This window comes from Thamnophis elegans, chromosome 8 (assembly GCF_009769535.1).
Source record: "Thamnophis elegans isolate rThaEle1 chromosome 8, rThaEle1.pri, whole genome shotgun sequence".
In the NCBI taxonomy this organism is placed as follows: domain Eukaryota; kingdom Metazoa; phylum Chordata; class Lepidosauria; order Squamata; family Colubridae; genus Thamnophis; species Thamnophis elegans.
In genome coordinates this window covers 76,903,701-76,926,492 of record NC_045548.1, presented here as the reverse complement: position 1 = coordinate 76,926,492, position 22,792 = coordinate 76,903,701, and positions in this window count along the sequence as shown.

Sequence of the window (22,792 nt, the reverse complement as noted above, 5' to 3'; positions counted from 1 at the left end):
TGCAGTATCCTTCCCCTGGAGTGAGGAGGGAATGGGGATTTTACAGTATCCTTCCCTGGAGTGGGGAGGGAATGAAGATTTTACAGTATCCTTCCCCTGCCATGCCTACCAAGCCACACCCACAAAACTGGTAGTAAAAAAAATGAATTTCACCACTGATCCTGACCCTCCTTTTTATATGTGGTGGACATAAAACGGAACTGGGACTTTGATTGCATTGTTGTGGTTGCAATATTAACTTTTTTTTAAAAACCTTTCCTATCAACACCTCTCTGATTTTCTATTATGAATACTTTTTCTGGGTCTTCTAAGTTTCCAACAGTCTTGTTCTGCAGAAACCATTTTTCCTCCTTTTGCAGTTCTCTGCAAATGTGTTGACTGTTACATTTTTTCCCGTGGCACAACTTTGCACTGCCAGAAAAATCACACTCCTCTATGCATTATTTACCAGTTAATAATACAAAATATATTCCAGAAGAAAATCTTCTGTTACTGTTGTTTTATTCCAGCCTTCCAATAAGTCAAGACGGACGCTGAACAGAATGGGCTGGTCCAGAAGAGATATAAAAACTGGGTCCAGAAGAAATGTTAAAATGGAGAGAGAGAGACAGAGACAGAGAGAAAGGGAGAGAGACAGACAGAGACAGACAGAGAGAGACAGAGAGAGACAGAGAGACAGAGACATATACAGAGACAGACACACAGAGAGAGAGAGAGAGAGACAGAGACAGAGACAGAGACAGAGACAGAGAGAAAGGGAGAGAGACAGAGAGAGACAGAGACATATACAGAGACAGGGAGAAAGGGAGAGAGACAGAGAGAGACAGAGACAGAGAGAGACAGAGACATATACAGAAACAGACACACACATACACACACACACACACACACACACACACACACAGAGAGAGAGAGAGAATTTGGGGTGAGCTTTTTTATTGTTCTAATTTCTTCCCTACCCCTTGAGCTGTTAAATTATGAACTGTAGCAAGTTAGCACCCACCCCTCTCCTAGAAAAATGAAATATTTTAGGAAATATTAAATGGGCAGAATATTCCCCCTAAAAGATAAGCAGAAATTCACTCCCACCCCCACCTTTGTCAAAGGGCCATTAAGGCCTGAACCAGTCTATTCCACGTAACAAAGATCTACCTCCTTCAGGCAGAGCCATAGGAGAAATTGCCCAAAGCCCTCTCATTACATCATCACCCAGCAAGAGTCAACCAAGCTTAGGACTCAGGGACAGCCTGCAGAGTTGCCCCTGCATGGCCCCATGGGGGTCTGACAACCAATCAGAACACAAGCTCAAATTCAAAAGCCCAACAGAGGGCATCAAACCCAGGCAACTCTCAGCATCTCTGCCCCCTTTTCCTTCTTCACCCAACATCTTCAAGCCATGCGGTCCTGTCCTCCATCAATAAACCTTCTTTCCAAGCAACTTCCATGAATCCAGTGTCTTTTTCCCCACTTGGAACGGAACCCAGGTGGACATTTCTTCCAAGAGAACCAAACCTGGTACCTGTTCCAAGTAAAATTCTGAATTATTAAGTGAAACATTTTTACATTAGTGACAGACAAATCCCATTGATCGTATCTTCTGATCAATCTCTTTCCAAGCCAAGAGAAAGGGAGAAGGAAAAACTGCCCCTTTAATATTATCTAACGGTTTTGAGAGCTAAATCTGAGTTTGTTTGTTGGATCCTTTGATAAAATGGTGAGATCTTTCAGCTGGAGTAAATCAGTGCTCCGAGATCAACAGCATCAAACTTGCAATAAAAGTTCTAATTTTTGACTGTATTTCTCGACTCTCCTTGAAATAGAATCCTTTAGCAAACACACAGGATTCCCATCAGCTTCCAGGATGTATATTAGCACTTTAGAAACCAAGTAACTACATTTTAAAGGGGGGGGGGGGAATATTTAACAGAGTAATTACTTGACTTGTATTACACACCCATGTTGGTTTTACGGCTTGGAATTCTAGTCCTGGTTGTTTTTTCACTAATGAAGTTCCCCATAAAAGACACATAATGATCATCTGCCTCTCTTTTTTTTTTTATGAACCTGGCAAATGGAAAAAAAAGGTTGCATTCCCTTGGTAGATAGACAACCCGGAAGGGCTGATTCAGCAATTTAAGTAGCCCTTAGACCTAAATTGGAAGTGGCCCCAAGGGAGCTGGAAGTTAAAACATAGGGAGAACTGTTGGAAGAAATGTCCATCTGGGTTCAGTTCCAAGTGGGGGGAAAGACACTGGATTCATGGAAGTTGCTTGGAAAGATGGTTTATTGATGATGGATAAGATAACATGGCTTGAGATCCCAATATCTCAGGGGTTGCCACAAAGAAGAGGGAGTCAAACTATTATCCAAGGCGCCTGAGGGTAGAACAAGAAGCAATGGGTGGAAACTAATCATGGAGAGAAGCAACTTAGAACTGAGGAGGAATTTCCTGACAGTGAGAACAATCAATCAATAGCAATAGCAATAGTTAGGCTTATATACCGCTTCATAGGGCTTTCAGCCCTCTCTAAGCGGTTTACAGAGTCAGCATATTGCCCCCAACAACAATCTGGGTCCTCATTTTACCCACCTCAGAAGGATGGAAGGCTGAGTCAACGCTGAGCCTGGTGGGATTTGAACCGCCGAACTGAAGATAACAGTCAGCTGAAGTGGCCTGCAGTACTGCACCCTAACCACTGCGCCACCTCGGTGGAATAGAATTTGTCTCCAGAAGTTGTGAATGCCCCAACGCTGGAGGTCTTTGAGAAGATTTTGGATAACCATCTGTCTGAAACAGTATAGGGTTTCCTGCCTAGGCGGGGGGGGGGGGGTGGACTAGAAGACCTCCAAGGTGCCTTCCATTTCTGCTATTGTATTATATTAAGATCCTGGGAGGAAAACAAGAAGAGATGCTGAGAGTGCCTGGAGTTTTATGCCCTCTCTGCGCTTTTGAATTTGAGCTTGTGTTCTGATTGGTTGTCAGACTCCCATGGGGCCATGCAGGGGCAACTCTGTCCTGAGTCCCAAGCTTGGTTGACTCTTGCTGGGTGATGATGTAATGAAAGGGTTTTGGGCAATTCTTACTATGGCTCTGCCTGAAGGAAGTAGAACTTTGTTATGTAGAATAGACCGGCTCAGCCTTAATGGCCCATTGACAAAGGTGAGTTTCTGCATCCCTTTTAGGGGAAATATTCTGCCCTTTTAATATTTCCTAAAATATTTAATTTTTCAGGAGAAGGGCGGGTGCTAAAGTCCTACAGAACGATTACAGGAACTGGGTATGTCTAGTCTAATGAAAAGAAGGATTAGGCGAGGCATGATAGCAGTCTTCCAATATTCAAGGGGCTTCTACAAAGATGAGAAGATCAAATTATTTTGTAAAGGGCCAAAAGGCAAGATGAGAAGCAACAGATGGAAACCAACCAAGGAGAGAAACAATCTAGAACTAAGGAGAGAGAATCCTAAAAAGCAGAGACATCACCCTGCCAACAAAAGTGTGTATAGTCAACGTGATGGTTTTCCCAGTTGCAATGGATGGCTGTGAAGGTTGGACCTTAAGGAAGGCTGAACGTCAAAAAATGGAGGCCTTTGAACTCTGGTGCTGGAGAAGACTCCTGCGAGTCCCTTGGACTGCAAGGCTATCCAACCGATCAGTCCTAGAGGAGATCAACCCTGACTGCTCTTTAGAAGGCCGGATCCTGAAGAGGAAACTCCAATACTTTGGCCACCTGATGAGAAGGAAGGACTCTCTGGAGAAGAGCCTCATGCTGGGAACGATGGAGGGCAAAAGAAGAAGAAGGGGACGGCAGAGAAGGAGGTGGCTGGAGGGAGTCACTGAAGCAGTTGGCGTGAGTTTAAATGGACTCCAGAGGATGGTAGAGGACAGGAAGGCCTGGAGGAACATGGTCCATGGTGTTGCAATGGGTCCTGACACAACTTCACAACTAACACAACATTTAATTTTGTGTTTTTCAGAGTTTATACTTGGCAAGGAAAGGCATAGTGCCGTATCCAAGGTGCTTCCCCATCAAATACTGGGAACCTTCACAGCTTACCACTCCTCTCCGGCATGTATTTTTCTACATTTTTTATGCAAATCAGCCCCTAAGGACTGTTTTGAGTTCCTTATTCCCTTATTTTTTTAAAAAAATATCTGCTCATACGCTCCTCGGAAAGTCAGCCAGAGGCCGTTTATAATGTTACACAACAATGAAACTTTAAAATGCAAACTATATTGCCAACAATATAGGAACAAAACCAAATGTATTACTTTTTAAAAAAAGAAAAGAAAATGCCATCGGTAGTGACCTAAGTGAGCTCCAGGGAGGAAAAAAGGTTTACCAATTACAGCTAAAAACGTTCAAAGGAAGGAATTGCTTAGTATTTATTTAGAGTACCGTACCAAGACAGCTAACATGGTTTGCCGCCGTTGTACAACAGAGAATAATACAGCTGGAAGGACCTTAAAGGTCTTCTAGACCAGCCCCCTGATTCAGCAGGAGACCCTATACCAGGGATGGCGAACTTTTTTGGCACCGCATGCCCAAATGGGAATCTGTGTTTATCTGTTTGCCAGAGCTCCAGAAACATGAAGACCAGCTAGCTGGCGGGCATGCACTTTTGCCGGTCAGCTGGTCTTTGGGTTTTGGCAAGCACATAGCAATAGCAGTTAGACTTATATACCGCTTCATAGGGCTTTCAGCCCTCTCTAAGCGGTTTACAGAGTCAGCATATTGCCCCCAACAACAATCCGGGTCCTCATTTTACCCACCTCAGGAGGATGGAAGGCTGAGTCAACCCTGAGCCAGTGAGATTTGAACCGCCGAACTGCAGATAACAGTCAGCTGAAGTGGCCTGCAGTACTGCACTCTAACCACTGTGCCACCTCGGCTCATCCTCATGCATGCTGGCCAGCTGGTTGTGCATGCCAGAGCACCAGAAACCTGATGCCCACCTGGTTAGTGTGCACAGGCCTGTCTTTGGCTGTTTGGGGGCATTTTGGGGGGCTGTTTTCAGTCAGTTTTTTGGCTGTTTTGGGGGATTTTTCTGGCTGTTTCTGACCCCCCCCCCCCCAAATGGCCTAAAAATGGCCTGGAAACAGCCTGGAAAATTGCACAAAAATGGCATGCTTTTGGCCATTTTTTGAGGCTGTTTTCCAGTGTCCACAAAAACCAGCTGACCAGCGCACATGTGAAGGCTGTAAACCAGAAGAGCAGCTGGTAACAGGGCATGTGCCCACCGAAGGGGCTCTGTGTCAGTGTTGGGTTCCGGATCCCATTGCAACTGGAACAGTGCGCTGGGGCCAGGCGTCCACCGTGGGCACATGCGCTGTGTATTCATGCGGACACCACTGCCCTGCGATGCCCCAGCTGTTCAGCGAAGTCATGCAGGCGCCCCACACTGTGTGCGTATGCTCAAGTGGCCCGTTTTCCTCAAATGTGGACGGGCGGGTGGACCCACCGAAACACCATTCCGGTGTGTTGGCTGCTGCTCCCAGCTGACACCGGTATGCTCGTACTGGTCTGTACCGCCCGGAACCCACCACTGCTCTTTATGCCACCTCTGGCATGTGTGCCATAGTATCTCCATTACCATTTTAGGCAAGTGGTGGTCCAGTCTCTTTTTGAAAGCCTCCAGTGATGGAGTACCTATACCATTTCAGGCAAGTTGTGGTCCAGTCTCTTTTTGAAAGCCTCCAGTGATGGAGCACCTACAATTTCTGGAAGCAACCTATTCAACCAAAATAGAGCTGGAAGGGACCTTGGATAATGGAGAACAACCAAAGGCAGAGACCACCAAAGACTCTGTAGTTCAACTCTAAGCAACACATATTCTTTTCTATTGGGGCCCCGGATGATCTTGAAACACTGATTATGGTCAATAGGACACCACCACAACACCCCAACGATATAGTCTGATATAGATTCCAAGGTACAACAGCCATCAAGAGGTAGCCCTGCCTGGAAAACTGCATAGATACCTTCATGAATAAGGAGCAGCTGAGTTAAATTTGAAGGGAACGTTGCTTTTTATTAGGAAATCAGGCTGCAAACATCTGCATACGTTTCTGTGTATAGAACTTGTCTCAATGTTTGCATTTCCTTCCCAGCTGTCTATGGTGCTTCCCCCTCTACACAAAGCCGGTTCCTTAATTTGTGCAATTTTGCATATCACTTTCCCATGTATGAGTGTTTTAATGTGTGGCACTTCTACTAAGCTGCCCGGATTGTAAAACTCAAAGAAATGCATCAGCTAACAAAGAGTATAATTGCATTCCAATGGCTACATTCAATTTAAAGTTTAACATTAAATTGGTTCTCTATAAAAATGCAGGCTCAAAAATTGTACCCATCTCAAGGTGGAGAGAAATAAGTCCCCTCTCTACCATATGATCAGAGGTGGTATTCAGCCGGTTCTGACCGGTTCTGGCAAACCTGGTAGTGGAAATTTTGGCTGTTTGAAGAACTGGCAAATACCACCTCTGGCTGGCCCCAGCCCCAATCTATTCGCTGTCACCAAAATCCCAGTTGATTGGTTGCATTGTTTTTTGTTTGCCCCGCACAGGACAATGGAGCTGGAAAGCAGTTTAGTGGAATGAGGAGGGAATGGAGATTTTGCAGTATCCTTCCCCTGGAATGAGGAGGGAATGGAGATTTTGCAATATCCTTCCCCTGGAGTGGGGAGGGAATGGGGATTTTGCAATATCCTTCCCCTGGAGTGGGGAGGGAATGGGGATTTTGCAATATCCTTCCCCTGGAGTGGGGAGGGAATGGGGATTTTGCAGTATCCTTCCCCTGGAGTGAAGAGGGAATGGGGATTTTGCAGTATCCTTCCCCTGGAGTGAAGAGGGAATGGGGATTTTGCAGTATCTTTCCCCTGGAATGGAGAGGGAATGGGGATTTTGCAGTATATTTCCCCTGGAATGGAGAGGGAATGGGGATTTTGCAGTATCCTTCCCCTGGAGTGAAGAGGGAATGGGGATTTTGCAGTATCTTTCCCCTGGAATGGAGAGGGAATGGGGATTTTGCAGTATCCTTCCCCTGGAGTGGGGAGGGAATGGGGATTTTGCAATATCCTTCCCCTGGAGTGGGGAGGGAATGGGGATTCTGCAATATCCTTCCCCTGGAGTGGGGAGGGAATGGGGATTTTGTAGTATCCTTCCCCAGGAGTGGGGAGGGAATGGAGATTTTGCAATATCCTTCCCCTGGAGTGGGGAGGGAATGGGGATTTTGCAATATCCTTCCCCTGGAATGGAGAGGGAATGGGGATTTTGCAGTATCCTTCCCCTGGAGTGGGGAGGGAATGGAGATTTTGCAGTATCCTTCCCCTGGAGTGGGGAGGGAATGGGGATTTTGCAATATCCTTCCCCTGGAGTGGGGAGGGAATGGGGATTTTGCAATATCCTTCCCCTGGAGTGGGGAGGGAATGGGGATTTTGCAGTATCTTTCCCCTGGAATGGAGAGGGAATGGGGATTTTGCAGTATCCTTCCACTGGAGTGGGGAGGGAATGGGGATTTTGCAATATCCTTCCCCTGGAATGGAGAGGGAATGGGGATTTTGCAGTATCCTTCCCCTGGAGTGGGGAGGGAATGGGGATTTTGCAGGATCCTTCCCCTGCCATGCCCACCAAGTCACACCCACATAACCGGTAGTAAAATGTCTTACAAACCATAGAATATTGAGGTATATGGATGGAAGGGACCTTGGAGGTCTTGTAGTCTAACCTTTGCTTAAGCAGGAGTTCCTATATCAATTCAAGATGTTGGTTACTATCTCAAAACACTTCACGGCTTGGGATCAGGTTATTTGTCAGAGTTTTGGCAACCTTTCAACAGCCGGCAGCTATTAAATCTTCAGTACCTTGACATTATTTGAAGGATCATCTTCTCCTGGTCGCATCTACCCAACCTAACGGAGCAGGGAGGCAAGGAATACTATGAGTCCCCTCTCCTAGGGAGGTCCATTTAGTGGGATCAAGAAGGAAGGCCTTCTCCATGATGGATCCCTTCTCATGGAACATCATCCAGATGGAGAGAAAATTGGCCCCCACTTTGACAATTATTCGCAAGGCTCTGAAGACCAGGTTTTGCCATCCCTCCTGGGGAATCATGAATGGGATGGAGGCCGTCAAGTGGCTTATTTGATTACCTGTTGTTGCCAGGGGATGGGGAATTATTGCTTTTGATTGTTTTATACTAGGTTTTTATTTTTGTAAGTTGCCCAGAGTAAATGAGAGTGAGTTAGGTAGCCATATAAATTTTCTTAAATAAAGAAATCACCTTCCAGATAAATGGCTGTCCAATCTCTTCTTAAAAACTTCCAGTGTTGGAACATTCACAGCTTCTGGAGGCATCCCCTCCCCTCCTTCATCTTTCCCTCCCCTTGCCTTTCCTTCTTTCCCTTCCCCCATCTCCTCTCCCCATCTTTCCTTTTCCTGTTTTTCCTTTTCCTTTTCCTTCCCTTCCCCTCCCCTCCTTCATTTTCTCATCTTTCCCCCCCTTGCCTTTCCTTCCTTTCTCTTCCCCCACCTCCTCTCCTCTCCCCATCTTTCCTTTTCCTTTTCCTTTTCCTTTTCCTTTCCCTTTTCCTTCCCTTTCTCCTTCCTTTCCTTTCCTTTCCTTTCCTTTCAATCATCCGAGTTAACCTGGCGAACATAGTCTTAACGTGACAAGGAAATGTGCCCCATTACAGTCATGGAAATAATCATTTCCAACTGGCTGTTGACTATTTTGTGATGTGGTTTGACATATAGGATGTTTCCAAAATGGCTTATAGGCAGGGAAGACCTCAACCGCAGAGCAGCTGGCGACAACGGATGTCAAATTAATCGACAGGATGAGCTGTCATGAGCTACAATCCCGTGTCAAAAGCACCAAGTCTTGTCTTGAGCTAGAGATGCTTTATTTACTTGGAACCGAAACTGCCTTGCCCCCAAATAATGCACTTTAAAATGCACAGTTTTAGACTGAGAATGGAAATAATGAGGACAAGTGCATTTTAAAAGTCCTGTTAGCGCAGGGTAGACTCTGAATCAAGTTAATCAGTCTCCAGATGCCCTTGCGGACACTTCTTGGTAGTAATATTTATTTTATATGCCTTGTTTGTTGGTTTGTCAAGAACTCAACGTGACAAACAAACCTACTATTTCTTCCTCCACTTATTTTTCCCCACAACAACCATTCTGTGAGGAAGGTTGGGCTGGGAGAAAAGTGACTGACCCAAAGTCACCTAGCCAGCTTTCATGCCTAAGGTAGAACTAGAATTCACCATCTCCTGGTGATTGGGCCAAAGCCATCAAGCCAGCTTTCATGCCTAAATTGGGGCTAGAATTCCCAATCTCCTGGTGATTGGTCCAAAGTCACCAATACAGATTTCTTCCCTAATTGGGGCTAGAACTCCCAGTCTGGTGATTGGCCCAAAGTCAAGCAGCTGGCTTTCATGGCTAAGGAGGGACTAGAAATTCCAATTGCCTGGTGATTGGCCCAAAGTGACCAAGCCAGCTTTCATGTCTAAATTGGTACTAGAACTCCCAATCTCCTGGTGATTGGCCCGAAGTCAAGCAGCTGGCTTTCATGGCTAAGGAGGGACTTGAACTCCCAATCTTCTGGTGATTGGGCCAAAGTCAACCAATTGGCTTTCATGGCTAAGGAGGGACTAGAAATTCCAATTGCCTGGTGATTGGCCCAAAGTTACCAAGCCAGCTTTCATGTCTAAATTGGTACTAGAACTCCCAATCTCCTGGTGATTGGCCCAAAGTCAACCAGCTGGCTTTCATGCTTAAGGACACACTAGAACTCACAGTCTTCTGGTTTCTAGTCTGGTGTCTTAACTAGCTGTGTCCTTCCAGGGTGATATTTTATCTTCCCAGTTTAGATCACGGAGTGATTTCTTATCCAAGTACTAACCAAGAATGACCACATTTACCTTATAGATAAGTCTAGTTTTGCATATTTATTTGCACACCGAGGGAGACATTTGCGCGCGTGCGCACACACACACACACACACACACACATTAACATTTATCTTGACTGTTTTGACCCCACTCTGCAAACTTCTTTCTCAGAGCAATAGGTAAGATGGACGCTTTCAATTCCGTCAAGTCTCTTGTTATGGAATTGTGCAGCAGGCGTCCAAATGAAGCCAGAAACATTGACACGGACTTGTAGTTTTATATGAATAACTATACTTAACATTTATATTTACAGCAGACAAGATAGGAACATTACTAACATCATGAGGTAAATCATGGAGCATATGGGGCACACAGAAAAAGGAAAAGGCGGGGGGGAAAGGGAAACTCGCCCTCCACACCCACAGCAACCAATCACGGTACAGATTGCCTCATGCAGGAGACAGCACTGTCCAACCAATCACGTACAACTATGTGTTCTGGCCCATTGTACACTTTACTGTTCTGAACATGTAGTTTTATATAAATAAATATGTTTAACATCCATATTTACAGCAGACAAAATTGAAACATTACTAACATCATGAGGTAAATCATGGAGCATACAGAGCACACAGAACAGAAAAAGGTGGGGGGAAAGGGAAACTCCTCCTCCACACCCACAGCAACCAATCACGGTGCAGATTGCCTCATGCAGGAGACAGCACTGTCCAACCAATCACGTACCACTGTTGCTCTGGCCTATTGTACACTTTACCATTCCAAACTTGTAGTTTTATATTTACAGCAGAGGCAAGATAGAAACATTACTAATATCATGAGGTAAATCACTACAGTATACAGAACACACTGAAGAGAGAAAGGTGGGGGGAAAGGAAATACCCCCTTTATACTTACAGCAACCAATCATAACATAGATTGCCTCAGGCAGGAGCCAACACTCTCCAACCAATCAACTACAACTATGTGTTCTGGCCAGGGGTGGATTCCGGCTTCTGTTACTGCCAGTTCACTCAGGGATGCGCTTTGCGCATGCGCACATGCACAGTAGTAGAAAAATTGCTTCTGCTCATGCACAGAAACAAGATGCCGGCATCTATGGCGCTGCCGATAGAACCGGTTCAGGGGTATGGCCGGCCGAGTTATTATCTCCTCGGCCGAACCGGTCCAAACCGGTAGGAACCCACTTCTGGTTCTGGCCCATTGTACATTTTACAATTCCAGCTAATAAATTTAAAATATTCGAATATCTCTTTTTTGTGTGTGGCATTTTTTCCCCCGTTGGCATCTCAAAACCACCGTTTGGGAGATGTCTTCATTTTTAAAAAAAAAAAGTTGGTTGATTTTCAGACATTTTGTTGCTCAGTTTCATATTTTATTTTTATTTTTTGGATCACCTACTCTTGGCCTTTCCAAACTCGTGCATCTTATTAGCTTTTTAAGTCCTCTTCCTGTTCATCTCTATCCCCCATGTGATTTTGTTGTCCTTTTTTTTTTCCTCGCCACATCCTCACCTCACCTTGGATACCCACTTGGAAGAAAGCAGCTTGCAAATCCATCATTAAATAACTTAAATACCAGAGAGTGGGCGTCACAAAGCATGATTTTGAAACACCCATTAAGGCATATATGATTGGCAGCAATCTGCTCTAAGGAGAGAGGATTAAACACAATCCAATTTCGATCTGAGATGATCCGACTTGCTGAAATGCATTCCTTTGCCGCCACCTGACTTTCTCTCTTTCCGGTCCTCTTTGGTGGACGTATTTGGTCATCAGAGTGGATCAAGGAGGAGGTGGGAGACCTCTGGTCTCCTGGATCAGCAGAAGGGGAACGGTAAGGAAGTTTCCAAAGATGTTGGGTGAAGATCTCCCAGACTAGAAACTCTTTTACAGCGTTCCATAAGAACCAGAGAAACATTTCCGTGAGTTTCGATGAAATTCTGCAAACATTCCAGCTTCAGGCATTCTCTTGCTTCATATCTTCAGGAACCTTGGAATGGTGTGGCTGAAGGAATGGACAGGAGATGCAAAAGTCAATCCATGAGGATTCCAAGGGAAGAACAGGATGGATGGATGGATGGATGGATGGATGGATGGATGGATGGATGGATGGAGGAATGCATGGATGGAGATGGATCAATGGAGGGTGGATGGATGGAGGAATAGGTGGAGGAATTGATGGATGGAACAATGGATGGATAGATGGATGGATGGATGGATGGATGGATGGATGGATGGATGGATGGATGGATGGATGGAAAGATTACTGTTCTAATTTTCTGATGCTGAATGTGAAGAAAACAGTCTAAATCTTGAGAACCTACATGGTGGACAATTCCTGGCTCCAGGTTAGCAAGCGCATTCTGTGGATTTGATCAAGTCAGTGTTTAGACTCATTGTCAATTCCCTGTGATTAAGCTAAGAACATCTCCATTTTGTTCTTCCTTCAGGCAAGAAAGAAGGAAAAAAGTACATAAAAGCATAATAGCAACTCTTCCTCCCTCCCTCCCTCCCTCCCTTTTCATCTCCTTCTCTCCTGCCTTCCATCTCTCTCCTTCTTTCCTTTGGTCTCTCTTTCCTTCCTTACTTCCTTTTCATTTCCTTCTCTCCCCTTCCATCTCTCTCCTTTTTTCCTTTGGTCTCTCTTCCTTCCTTCCTTCTTTCCTTCCTTCCATCTCTCTCCTTCTTTCCTTTGGTCTCTCTTTCCTTCTTTCCTTTCTTTTCATTTCCTTCTCTCCCCTTCCATCTCTCTCCTTTTTTCCTTTCGTCTCTCTTTCCTTCCTTCCTTCCTTCCTTCTTTCCTTCCTTCCATCTCTCTCCTTCTTTCTTTCAGTCTCTCCTCCCTCCCTCCCTCAGATTGATTTCTTCCTTTCCTCCAGAAGCTGAAGCTGGAACTTTCTTCTTCAATTCCCCATAATACCTTTGGGCAGGAGAAGAATGACTGGTCCCAAATTACTCAGTGAGCTATCATGGGGGGAAGATAGCTTCACCATGGCCCTCCTCACTCATAGGTTAACATCGAAACCACACCATTTTTGCTGAAGATTGCAAAACTGCTTCCACTAACAAGCTATTTGAATAAGGTGTGCTTTCTCCACCTCCTAGGTGCGCTGGCATTTTAATTCCTAGGGTTTTTCACACAGCGTGCGGAAATTTAAGTGGTTGCCCACCACAACCCCTAGATGTCTCTCAAATTTACAGCTGCTATGTTGGAGAAGCAGGATGCATTTGGAGCAGAAGGAAAAGACGCTATTTGCAAGATATCTAGGTCATTTCAGCCTCCTTAGGAATAAAGCAAGAGACTTCTTCAAAAGCAAGGAGGCATCTGCAATTGCTTGCACCTGTGGACTTTCCTGGTGAAATAATACCGTTATGTTATTAACTTATTATTATTAACAAATATTAAGAGATTTGTCAAGTGGGGATGTTCTTTCATATGGATGTGGCTGTAAGTTCATTATGCAGCGTGAACTTGCTTAAATATTCATCACTTTGTTAATGAACCACATTCATTTTTAAGACATGCAATCCGAGATGGCATTGAACATGATTTGGTAATATTATAATTTGCTCATAATGGTGGAAAGGATGAGTACAGCGGAAATAATTATCTCTCTCAACATCCAATGTTTCCTCCTGGCTAAAAAGCAGCTGTTTTTCATTAGATGCCACTTAAGGATCATAGCTGTGCAACCTGGCCCAGATTGGCACTTTTTTTAGAAGAACAAAGTTGTGGGGCATAAGGAAAAGGACACAGGTGAAGCTGGAGTGAGCTGATGGGGACAAGGCAGAGTTAACATGGATTTCAGGAAGCATTCTCTGATCTTGACACCGTGTTTTCCCAAAAATAAGCCAGGGTCTTATTTTCTTTTGACCCCCGAAATAAGCACTTGGCCTTATTTCTGGGGAGGTCTTATTATTTTTGAGGCACAGGAGGCGGTGAGCGTGGTCACCTCATGGCTGCTGCTGTGTTATAATATTTGGGGGGAGGGCTTATTTTCAGGAGAGGGCTTATTTTAGCGCATGTGCTCAAAATAGCAATAGCAATAGCAGTTAGACTTAAGGTGGTGCAGTGGTTAGGGTGCAGTACTGCAGGCCACTTCAGCTGACTGTTATCTGCAGTTCAGCGGTTCAAATCTCACCGGCTCAAGGTTGACTCAGCCTTCCATCCTTCCGAGGTGGGTGAAATGAGGACCCAGACTGTGGGGGTGATATGCTGACTCTGTAAACCGCTTAGAGAGGGCTGAAAGTCCTATGAAACGGTATATAAGTCTAACTGCTATTGCTATTGCTATATACTAACAATCCATCAACAATCTGGGTCCTCATTTTACCCACCTCGGAAGGATGGAAGGCTGAGTCAACCCTGAGCCGGTGAGATTTGAACAGCTGAACCGCCGAACTAGCAGTCAGCTGAAGTAGCCTGCAGTACAGCACTCTAACCACTGCACCACCTCGGCTCCAATTGGGCTTATTATCTGGAAAGGTCCTCTTTTCAGGAAAACAGGGTGGAATATTTGTGACTCAGAGTTAAGCGGTGGAGTAACCTTGGTGGTCTCCAGGCTTGGTTATTGTCTTGGGGACATTTCAAGACCCAACTAGGTATCATCATCAGTGCTAGAAGGAAGTGGGGTTTGTGAAGAGGAGGAGGAGGAGGAGGAGGAGGAGGAGGAGGAGGAGGAGGAGGAGGAGGAGGATTGGCAGGATTTGGGTTTTGGCTAGTCTAGAGAAAAGAAGGACTAGGGGGGACATGATAGCAATCTTCCAATATTTGAGAAGCTTCCACAAAGAGGAGGAGATCAATTTATTTTCTAAAGCACCAGAAGGCAGGACAAGAAACAATGGGTGGAAACTAATCAAGGAGAGAAGCAACCTGGAATTGAGGAGAAACTGCCTAATAGTGAGGACAATTGACTAGTGGAACAGTTTCTCTTCAGGAGTTGTGAATGCTTCATCACTGGAGGCTTTTAAGAAGAGACTGGACAGTCACATTTCTGAAATGGCATAGGGTCTCCTGCGTGACCAGGGGGGTGGTCTAGATAGAAGACCTCCAAGGTTCCTTTCAGCTCTACTCTGATTGATTGATTTGTGTGCTGTCTGGGGTATTCAAGTATTGGAAGACTGGTATCATGTCACCCTATTTTTTCTATTCATTAGAATAGACGCGCCCTACTCCTGCAACTGTTCTTCGTATGTTTTAGCATTGTTTCTTTGGCTGTCCATATTGTCAACTCATAAAGCATTTGCATGTCTGTTATTAAATTGCCATGGTGAGGAAGGGGAGGGGGAGCGCATTCCACCCATATCTTCGGCTACAGTCAGATCTCAAATGACTACAGCAGGCTTGTGAGGCGTGCAGCTCATTGGTGAATGTGATTTATGACACAGACTGAGGGGAGGAAAGAAACAGGGGTAAAGTTCACTCATAATTTAAATGAGGTCAGATCTGACTGCAATGGGGTATTGCCAAAATAGTGCTCCTAATAAATGACTGGATTTCTTTTGAAACTTGGTTCGAGGCTCGTGAATTAATTAGGGCATCTTTCGGAAACCTGACACACATAGGTTCTGAGAAGTCTTCTGCAACCCCAGAGTTCAGATATCTCAATTCTCTTCCTACCCTGCTTCCCCAGGGTCGAATTTTCCTCTCCTTAGCGGGTTACTGCGACCATTCTTCCTTGCACTATTCTGATCTTTATAAACCTGGACACGTCAGCCCCCGAATATCTTTTCCAATTTGTTTTGGTACACCGAGCCGTACTTAACCAACTACGTTTTAGCTGAGGTAGCAGCCAGCTTGTGCGGATAATTTATGGTTCAGTGTTTTGTGTACACCCTGGAAAAAGGAGCCATTATTATTAGAATTCTTAAAATTAGATTTTTATTCCAATGTATGTATCAGGGGTGGGTTTCAACCGGTTCGCGGCGGTTCCTGCGAACCGGTTGTTGGCGAACCCGGAAGTAAGTAACTTCCGGGAACGGCGAAGGGCGCGCCCGCCCGCCCGCGGTCCTTACCCGGTTTTGACGAGTTCTGCGCTTCTACGCATGCCCAGGACGCATACAGCGCCTGCGCGATCCTCCAGGAGCAGCTGCAGCATCGCGCAGACGCTAGTACGCATGCGTGCACCGCACACGTGCACAAGGACGCCGCCGGCCCCGTTCCAACCGAACTGGTTGGAACAGGGCGAGAAACCCACCCCTGGTATGTATACATATACATAGTCAACTCAAGACAGAGAATATACCTAATATTCAAAGTTATCCTTCCAGCTTCCATGCCTAAAGATATCCCTGATCTCAGAATCTCCTGATTTCTATACCTGCCTCTTAGCAGCCGCACCAAAATGTCTCCCAAAAAAAGAAGCAATCAAAAAGGAAAGAGGGTGTCATCCTCTGCTTCGCTTGCTTGCTGTTGGCTGCCATAGAAACGGGGAGGGTGGGGCCTGGTATTTGGGAAGGGAATCATATGGTACTGGAGGAGTTATGTAGAAGGGAGTTTTGTTCTCACCATCTTCTGCGCATGCTGATGGCCGATGTTTGGTCTTATTCAAGGCCAACCGTCTTGCGTACCAACCTGATGAGGCTTTTTGAAGATGCACCCCCACATGACACCTTAGGGAGTTGCAGATTGGACACTGGGCTGGGGTAATTGGAGGGAGGGGGCTGGGTAATCATTCAATATGTGCTTGTTCGTGCCTTTTTGGCTCAGATCTTGCTTTCCTTTTCACTGCTTTCAATTCATGCCTAGTAAAAGCCGAGGTGGCGCAGAGCCGAGGTGGCGCAGTGGTTAAATGCAGCACTGCAGGCTACTTCAGCTGACTGCAGTTCTGCAGTTCAAATCTCACCGGCTCAGGGTTGACTCAGCCTTCAATCCTAAAATGATTGTTGTTGGGGGCAATATGCTGACTCTGTAAACTGCTTAAAGAGGGCTGAAAGCCCTATGAAGCGGCATATAAGTCTAACTGCTATTGCTATTGCTAAAAGTACTTTATCTCTATTCAAATGGAGTTGAGGTTTTCCTTTCTTGGATATTGAAGGAGGCATGCCTGACATTAAGAAAGTTCGGAAAACGGGAGAACTAATAAGAAGTGGAATCTTTGAGAAAAAATGGTTAGAGGAGGAGGAAGGGGGTGTCTGGGTTTCTGCTGGCATTACTACCGGGTTGGTGGCCGAATTTTTTTGCATGCATGCGCATTTCACTTTAAAACGTCTGCACATGAGCACACCATTAAAAAAGGGGAAAAAATTACATTTTGTCAATGAAGATTAGCAATAGCAATAGCAGTTAGACTTATATACCGCTTCCTAGGGCTTTCAGCCCTCTCTAAGCGGTTTACAGAGTCAGCATATTGCCCCCAACAACAATCCGGGTCCTCATTTTACCCACCTCGGAAGGATGGAAGGCTGAGTCAACCCTGAGCCGGTGAGATTTGAACTGCAGAACTGCAGAACCGCAGTCAGCTGAAGTAGCCTGCAGTGCTGCACTCTAACCACTGCGCCACCTTAGCTCTGCACATGTGCAGAACAGAAAAAAAAATATGGAAAGAGAATAATATGGCAGAAATTGGAGATATGATGTAAAATGGATTATGTACTGTATATGAGAGGTGTAAAAGGAAAGATCGGGAAAACACCTTGTTCATAAAATACGGACATTTCATTCAGGCATTGCGGAATTAATCTTCTCAATCCCTTCCCTAGAAGTGCAAGAGGTTTTACGGCGGGCATCTGAGTGCAAATTCTTGTCGCCTCTGAAGTGACAAGTCATCTTGGAGACTTCAGGGTTGCCACACCAACGGTGGGAGGATGGGGAAATAGTTAGATGGGGTTTTGTAGCCGAAACAATGAAGTTTTCCTGTGGGAACCAAGGACATTCTCACAGGTGGCTAGCCAGAGGAGGAGCAAGTAGTATAGTATAGCCTTTATTGTCATTGCACATCATGTATACAATGAAATTGGTTTTAGTCTCACTGGTGCAATCCACGACAAAAAAAATACAACATAAATAGTATTAAAGAATAATCCCTGAATTGACAATCAGACAATCAAACAACAACAACAATTAAAACAATACTGGTATAAAGAATAATAAAGTGCTATAAGTAACCAAGCAACCGGCCAGCACCTGAATTGGACAGCATGACCAGTGACTTGGGGGGGAAGGGAGAAACTTTTACTTTTCAATGAGGGGAAAACCATGGGAATTCTCAGAGTCGGCTTTCACCAGTTGTGCCAATATGATGTATCCAATAAACTCTTCTTTGAAGAATTTGCCCGCCTCGGAGTTCTACTTTCTATGGGTGCATTATTTGGAATGCTGACAATCCTACACAGACATAGAATTCATGGTGGTGGTGGTGTTAGTTGCAAAGTCATGTCCGACCCATCGCAACCCCATGGACCATGTTCCCCCAGGTCTTCCTGTCCTCTACCATCCTCTGGAGTCCATTTAAGCTCATGTTGACTGTTTCGGTGACTCCATACAGCCACCTCGTTCTCTGCCGTCCCCTTCTTCTTCTTTTGCCCTCCATCTTTCCCAGCATGAGGCTCTTCTCCAGGGAGTCCTTCCTTCTCATCAGGTGGCAAAAGTCTTTGAGTTTCCTCTTCAGGATCTGTCCTTCTAAAGAGCAGTCAGGGTGGATCTCCTCTAGGACTGACCGGTTGGATGGCCTTGCAGTCCTTCTTCTTTTACCCTCCATCGTTCCCAGCATGAGGCTCTTCTCCAGGGAGTCCTTCCTTCTCATTAGGTGGCCAAAGTCTTTGAGTTTCCTCTTCAGGATCTGGCCTTCTAAAGAGCAGTCGGGGTTGATCTCCTCTAGGACTGACCGGTTGGATGGCCTTGCGGTCTAAGGGACTTGCAGAAGTCCCTTGGACTGAAATAGTACACTGACTATTCATATATACTTACGCTATGGTTGATCTATTTTTTTTCCAGTCTCTGGAATAAATTCCTTCAGAAAATAATCTGAATAAAAAATTCACCTCGCTCACCTTTGCTTCTCAAAATACAGCATTCACTCTTTTACTTGGCTGACCCAATCATTGCTGTGAAGAGTTAAGGGGGGAAAAAATGCTTGATGAACCCCAGAAGGTTTGCCAGCTGGCCCAGCAGCTTGTCTCTTGTGCCTCTGATATGCTGACAAGCACATTTTCAGATTTAATAATTAGTAAGCCTCTCTTCCCCCCCCCTCCCACCCCTCATAATGATCAGCGAGCCTATTGGAAAGTTAATCCTTTCTGATGGAAGAGAATATCTGTTGCTCAACGTTGAACTGTGGGGGGGTCTTCCTCTTGGAACATGATTGTTTGTTCGCAGACATTTCATCACTCAAACAGGTAACGGACTAGTGCTAGTAACGAAATGTTTGCAAGCAAATCACCAAGTTCAGAGAGCACCAAGGAGTTTCTTCACAAAAAATGGGACAGAAGTCCAGATGGCAGAAAGCTCCCTATCTACATGAACACAACAGCTAGAAGTTTTCTCCTCCTCCTCCTCCTCCTCCTCCTCCTCCTCCTCCTCCTCCTCCTCCTCCTCCTCCTCTTCCTCTAGTCCCGTCAGAGGTGGGTTCCTGCCAGTTCTAACCCACAAATCTACAGTGCCGTTTAGAACCGGTTCCAGCTCCCTCCTCCCCCACCCATGCGCACATCATCAAGATAAAGAGCGAGAGGAGGAATTCTGGGAGTTGAAGTCCACAAGTCTTAAGCTGTCAAATTTGATCACCCCTAGTTTTTTTTTCCTAAAGAGTTAGGGGTGCAAGGGTCTTGTAACTTGACAGCTTTAAGACTTGCACACTTCAACGCCAGAGTTCCTGAGCCAACATGACTGGAGGAGGAATTCTGGGAGTTGAAGTCCACAAATCTTAAAGCTGTCAAGTTTGAACACCCATGGGTTTTTTTTTTGGAAAAGGTTAGGGATGCAAGGGTCTTGTAACTTGACAGCTTTAAGACTTGCGTGCTTCAAATGCCAGAGTTCCTGAGCCAACATTTTGGTTGCTAAGCAAGAGCATTGTTAAGTGAGTTTCACCACATTTTACAAGTTGGCCATGCCCACCCAGTTACTTGACTGCCAAGCCACTCCCACTCAGTCACATGGCCGGCAAGCCACTCCAACCCGGTCACATGACTGGCAAGCCACTCCCACAAAGCAGGCCACACCTACAGAAGAGGTTCTAAAAATTTTTGAAACCCACCACTGAATCCCGTGATGGTGGACCTATGGCATGCGTGCCCGAGGTGGCATTCAGAGCCATGTAACCCGTTCCTCTTCTGGGTTTCATGGGCGCATGTGCACAATATGACCAGCTGGCCTTTGTATGTGCAGTGGTGCCGAAAACTGGAAGAGTTGGTCTGTTTTCCTGTGCGAGCATGCATGCCGGCCAGCTGATCGGCATGTGCCCATGTGCAGCTCTAACTGGAGGACATCCTCACTAGCGCACATGCCTGCGTCGGAAACCAGAAGTTCATTTTCCAGCGTGCATGGCCCCTGGACAGCTTCTTTTCCTGGTCATGGCTCAGACGAGAACCTGTTCATGCGTGCACAACGGACACATGTGCGAAGTGCTCTTTTTCCGGCACTCGGCGCCAAAAAAGTTTGCCATCCCTGCTCTAGGTTATACCATTTGTCTGAAATGGTATAGTGTCCCCTGCTCGTGGAGTTAGACTAGAGGACCTCCAAGGTCCCTTCCAACGCTTTTATTCTGTATTCTTTCTCTACAAAACCAATAGACGTTAGTGGTTTTTCAGAAGTTATTATGGTTTTATACTGGGATCTGAGGAGCTGGGTTCCCCTACGTTCAGTCCAATGGTTGGTTCCTAAAATTTAAAATTTAATAGGATTTGTATGCCGCCCACTCCCTAGGGACTCTGGGCGGCTTACAACAATATAAAAACATTTAAAATATTTAAATAATACAGAATTAAAATCAATGCAACATCCATTCCATCAAGTGGGGCTGGAAATTAATCAACAGCCCCAGGCCTGCCGGAACAGCCAGGTCTTGGTTGCTTTACGGAAGGCCGAGAGAGTGGTGAGGGTCCGGATCTCTGCAGGCAGTTCGTTCCACAGGGCCGGTGCAGCTACAGAGAAGGCCCTCCCACGGGGAGCCGCCAGCCGGCATTGACTGATCGACGGCACCCGGAGGAGGCCCAACCTGTGTGATCTTATTGGTCGTTGGGAGGTTTCTACCGGTCCGGTTTGGACGAACCGGTAGAAGCTTGGCGGCCTGGGTCATTGGATCCCGGCAGCGACCCAGGCCTGCCACACCCCCGAACCGGTTCTCCCAGCACCATCTTGTTTTTTTTTTTGCTTCCGCGCATGCACAAACCAATTTTAGTTGTACTGCGCATGTGCGCACTGCGCAAAGCAAGTGCGTGTGGGTGCACGGCGCATCCTTAAGCGAACCGGCAATAGTCTCTGCCATAACCAAAGTCTGGTTCAATCTGGGGATTACTCCCTCGCCCCATTAAATAATTTTTGTGAAACAGAATTCACCTGAGAGAGAGTGAGAGAGTGAGAGTGAGAGTGAGAGAGAGAGAGAGAGAGAGAGAGAGAGAGTGTGTGTGTGTGTGTGTGTGTGTGTGTGTGTGAGAGAGAGAGAGAGAGAGAGAGAGAGAGAGAGAGAGACTTCAACCAAAAGTCTGAAAAAAGTATTTCCCAAAATAAAATATTGAGTTAACACAAAGCATTGCTATGCAAAGCCTTTGATGCCATCTACCAGTACACAAATCCTAAGGCTTTTAAATCTAATCCCACAGCAATAGGCATATCAGTCTTACCCAGATGAACACAATAATTAAAGTTGTGGTAAAAGCTACTGTTATTTTGCTTGCATATGCACCTCCCTCCCTCTCTCTCCCTCCCTCCCTCTCTCTCTCTCTTTTCTTTTTCTCTCTCTCTCCTTTGGAGAGTGTACAAACCTGCTCAGGAATTCTTTTCCTGCTGTGCATCAGGAGGAAGAATCATACAATCATAGAGTTGGAAGGGACCTTGGAGATCTTCTAGTCCAACCCCCTCAGGCAGGAGACCCTATAGCATTTCAATCAAGGGCCTGTCCAGCCTCTTCTTAAAAGCCTCCAGTGATGGAACTGTTCTGATCTAGTCTTCCTGAGAAAGCATAAATCACAATATTAGGAGCCAAGGTGGCGCAGTGGTTAGGGTGCAGTACTGCAGGCCACTTTAGCTGACTGTGATCTGCAGTTCAGCGGTTCAAATCTGACCGGCTCAAGGTCGACTCAGCCTTCCATCCTTCCGAGGTGGGTGAAATGAGGACCCGGGACTGTGGGGGCAAGTTGCTGACTCAATTTGCTAAAAAAAATTGTAAATCGCTTAGAGAGGGCTGAAAGCCCTATGAAGCGGTATATAAGTCTAATAAATAAAATAAATAAATAAATTAGTCCCAAAAATACGACTGTAGATCATTAACAGTCTGCACGGCTTCACAAACAGTCTGTGAAGATTCTGACAGATGTCTGCTTGAGTTGCCACAGTCTTTCAGGGGAATGTTGATAAACACCCACCTTTATCTCCCTTGAAACACTGCCAGGGACCTAATTGCCAAATGCAGAGCAAGGCCAAACTTTGCACAGAGTCAAACAGAACTTTCCAAAGCTTGAACCGACCAGGTGAACTAATTGCTTCCTGAAAAAGCTCCTCTTTTATGTCTTATGGGAGGGGTCAATCATCTCCAAGCCTTACTCCTAAGTCAACCCTGTTTTCTTAATTGTTCTTGCTTTCCAGCAGCTCTGTGCATGCACGGACGGGGAACAGGCTCCTGCTGCTCTTCTGCCTCGCTGATATCAGACTCCGGAGCTAACCGGATAACTACCAGATGGCCTTGGGCCCCTGTCTGCCTCCGACGCGGAGCCCTTGTCTGAACCTT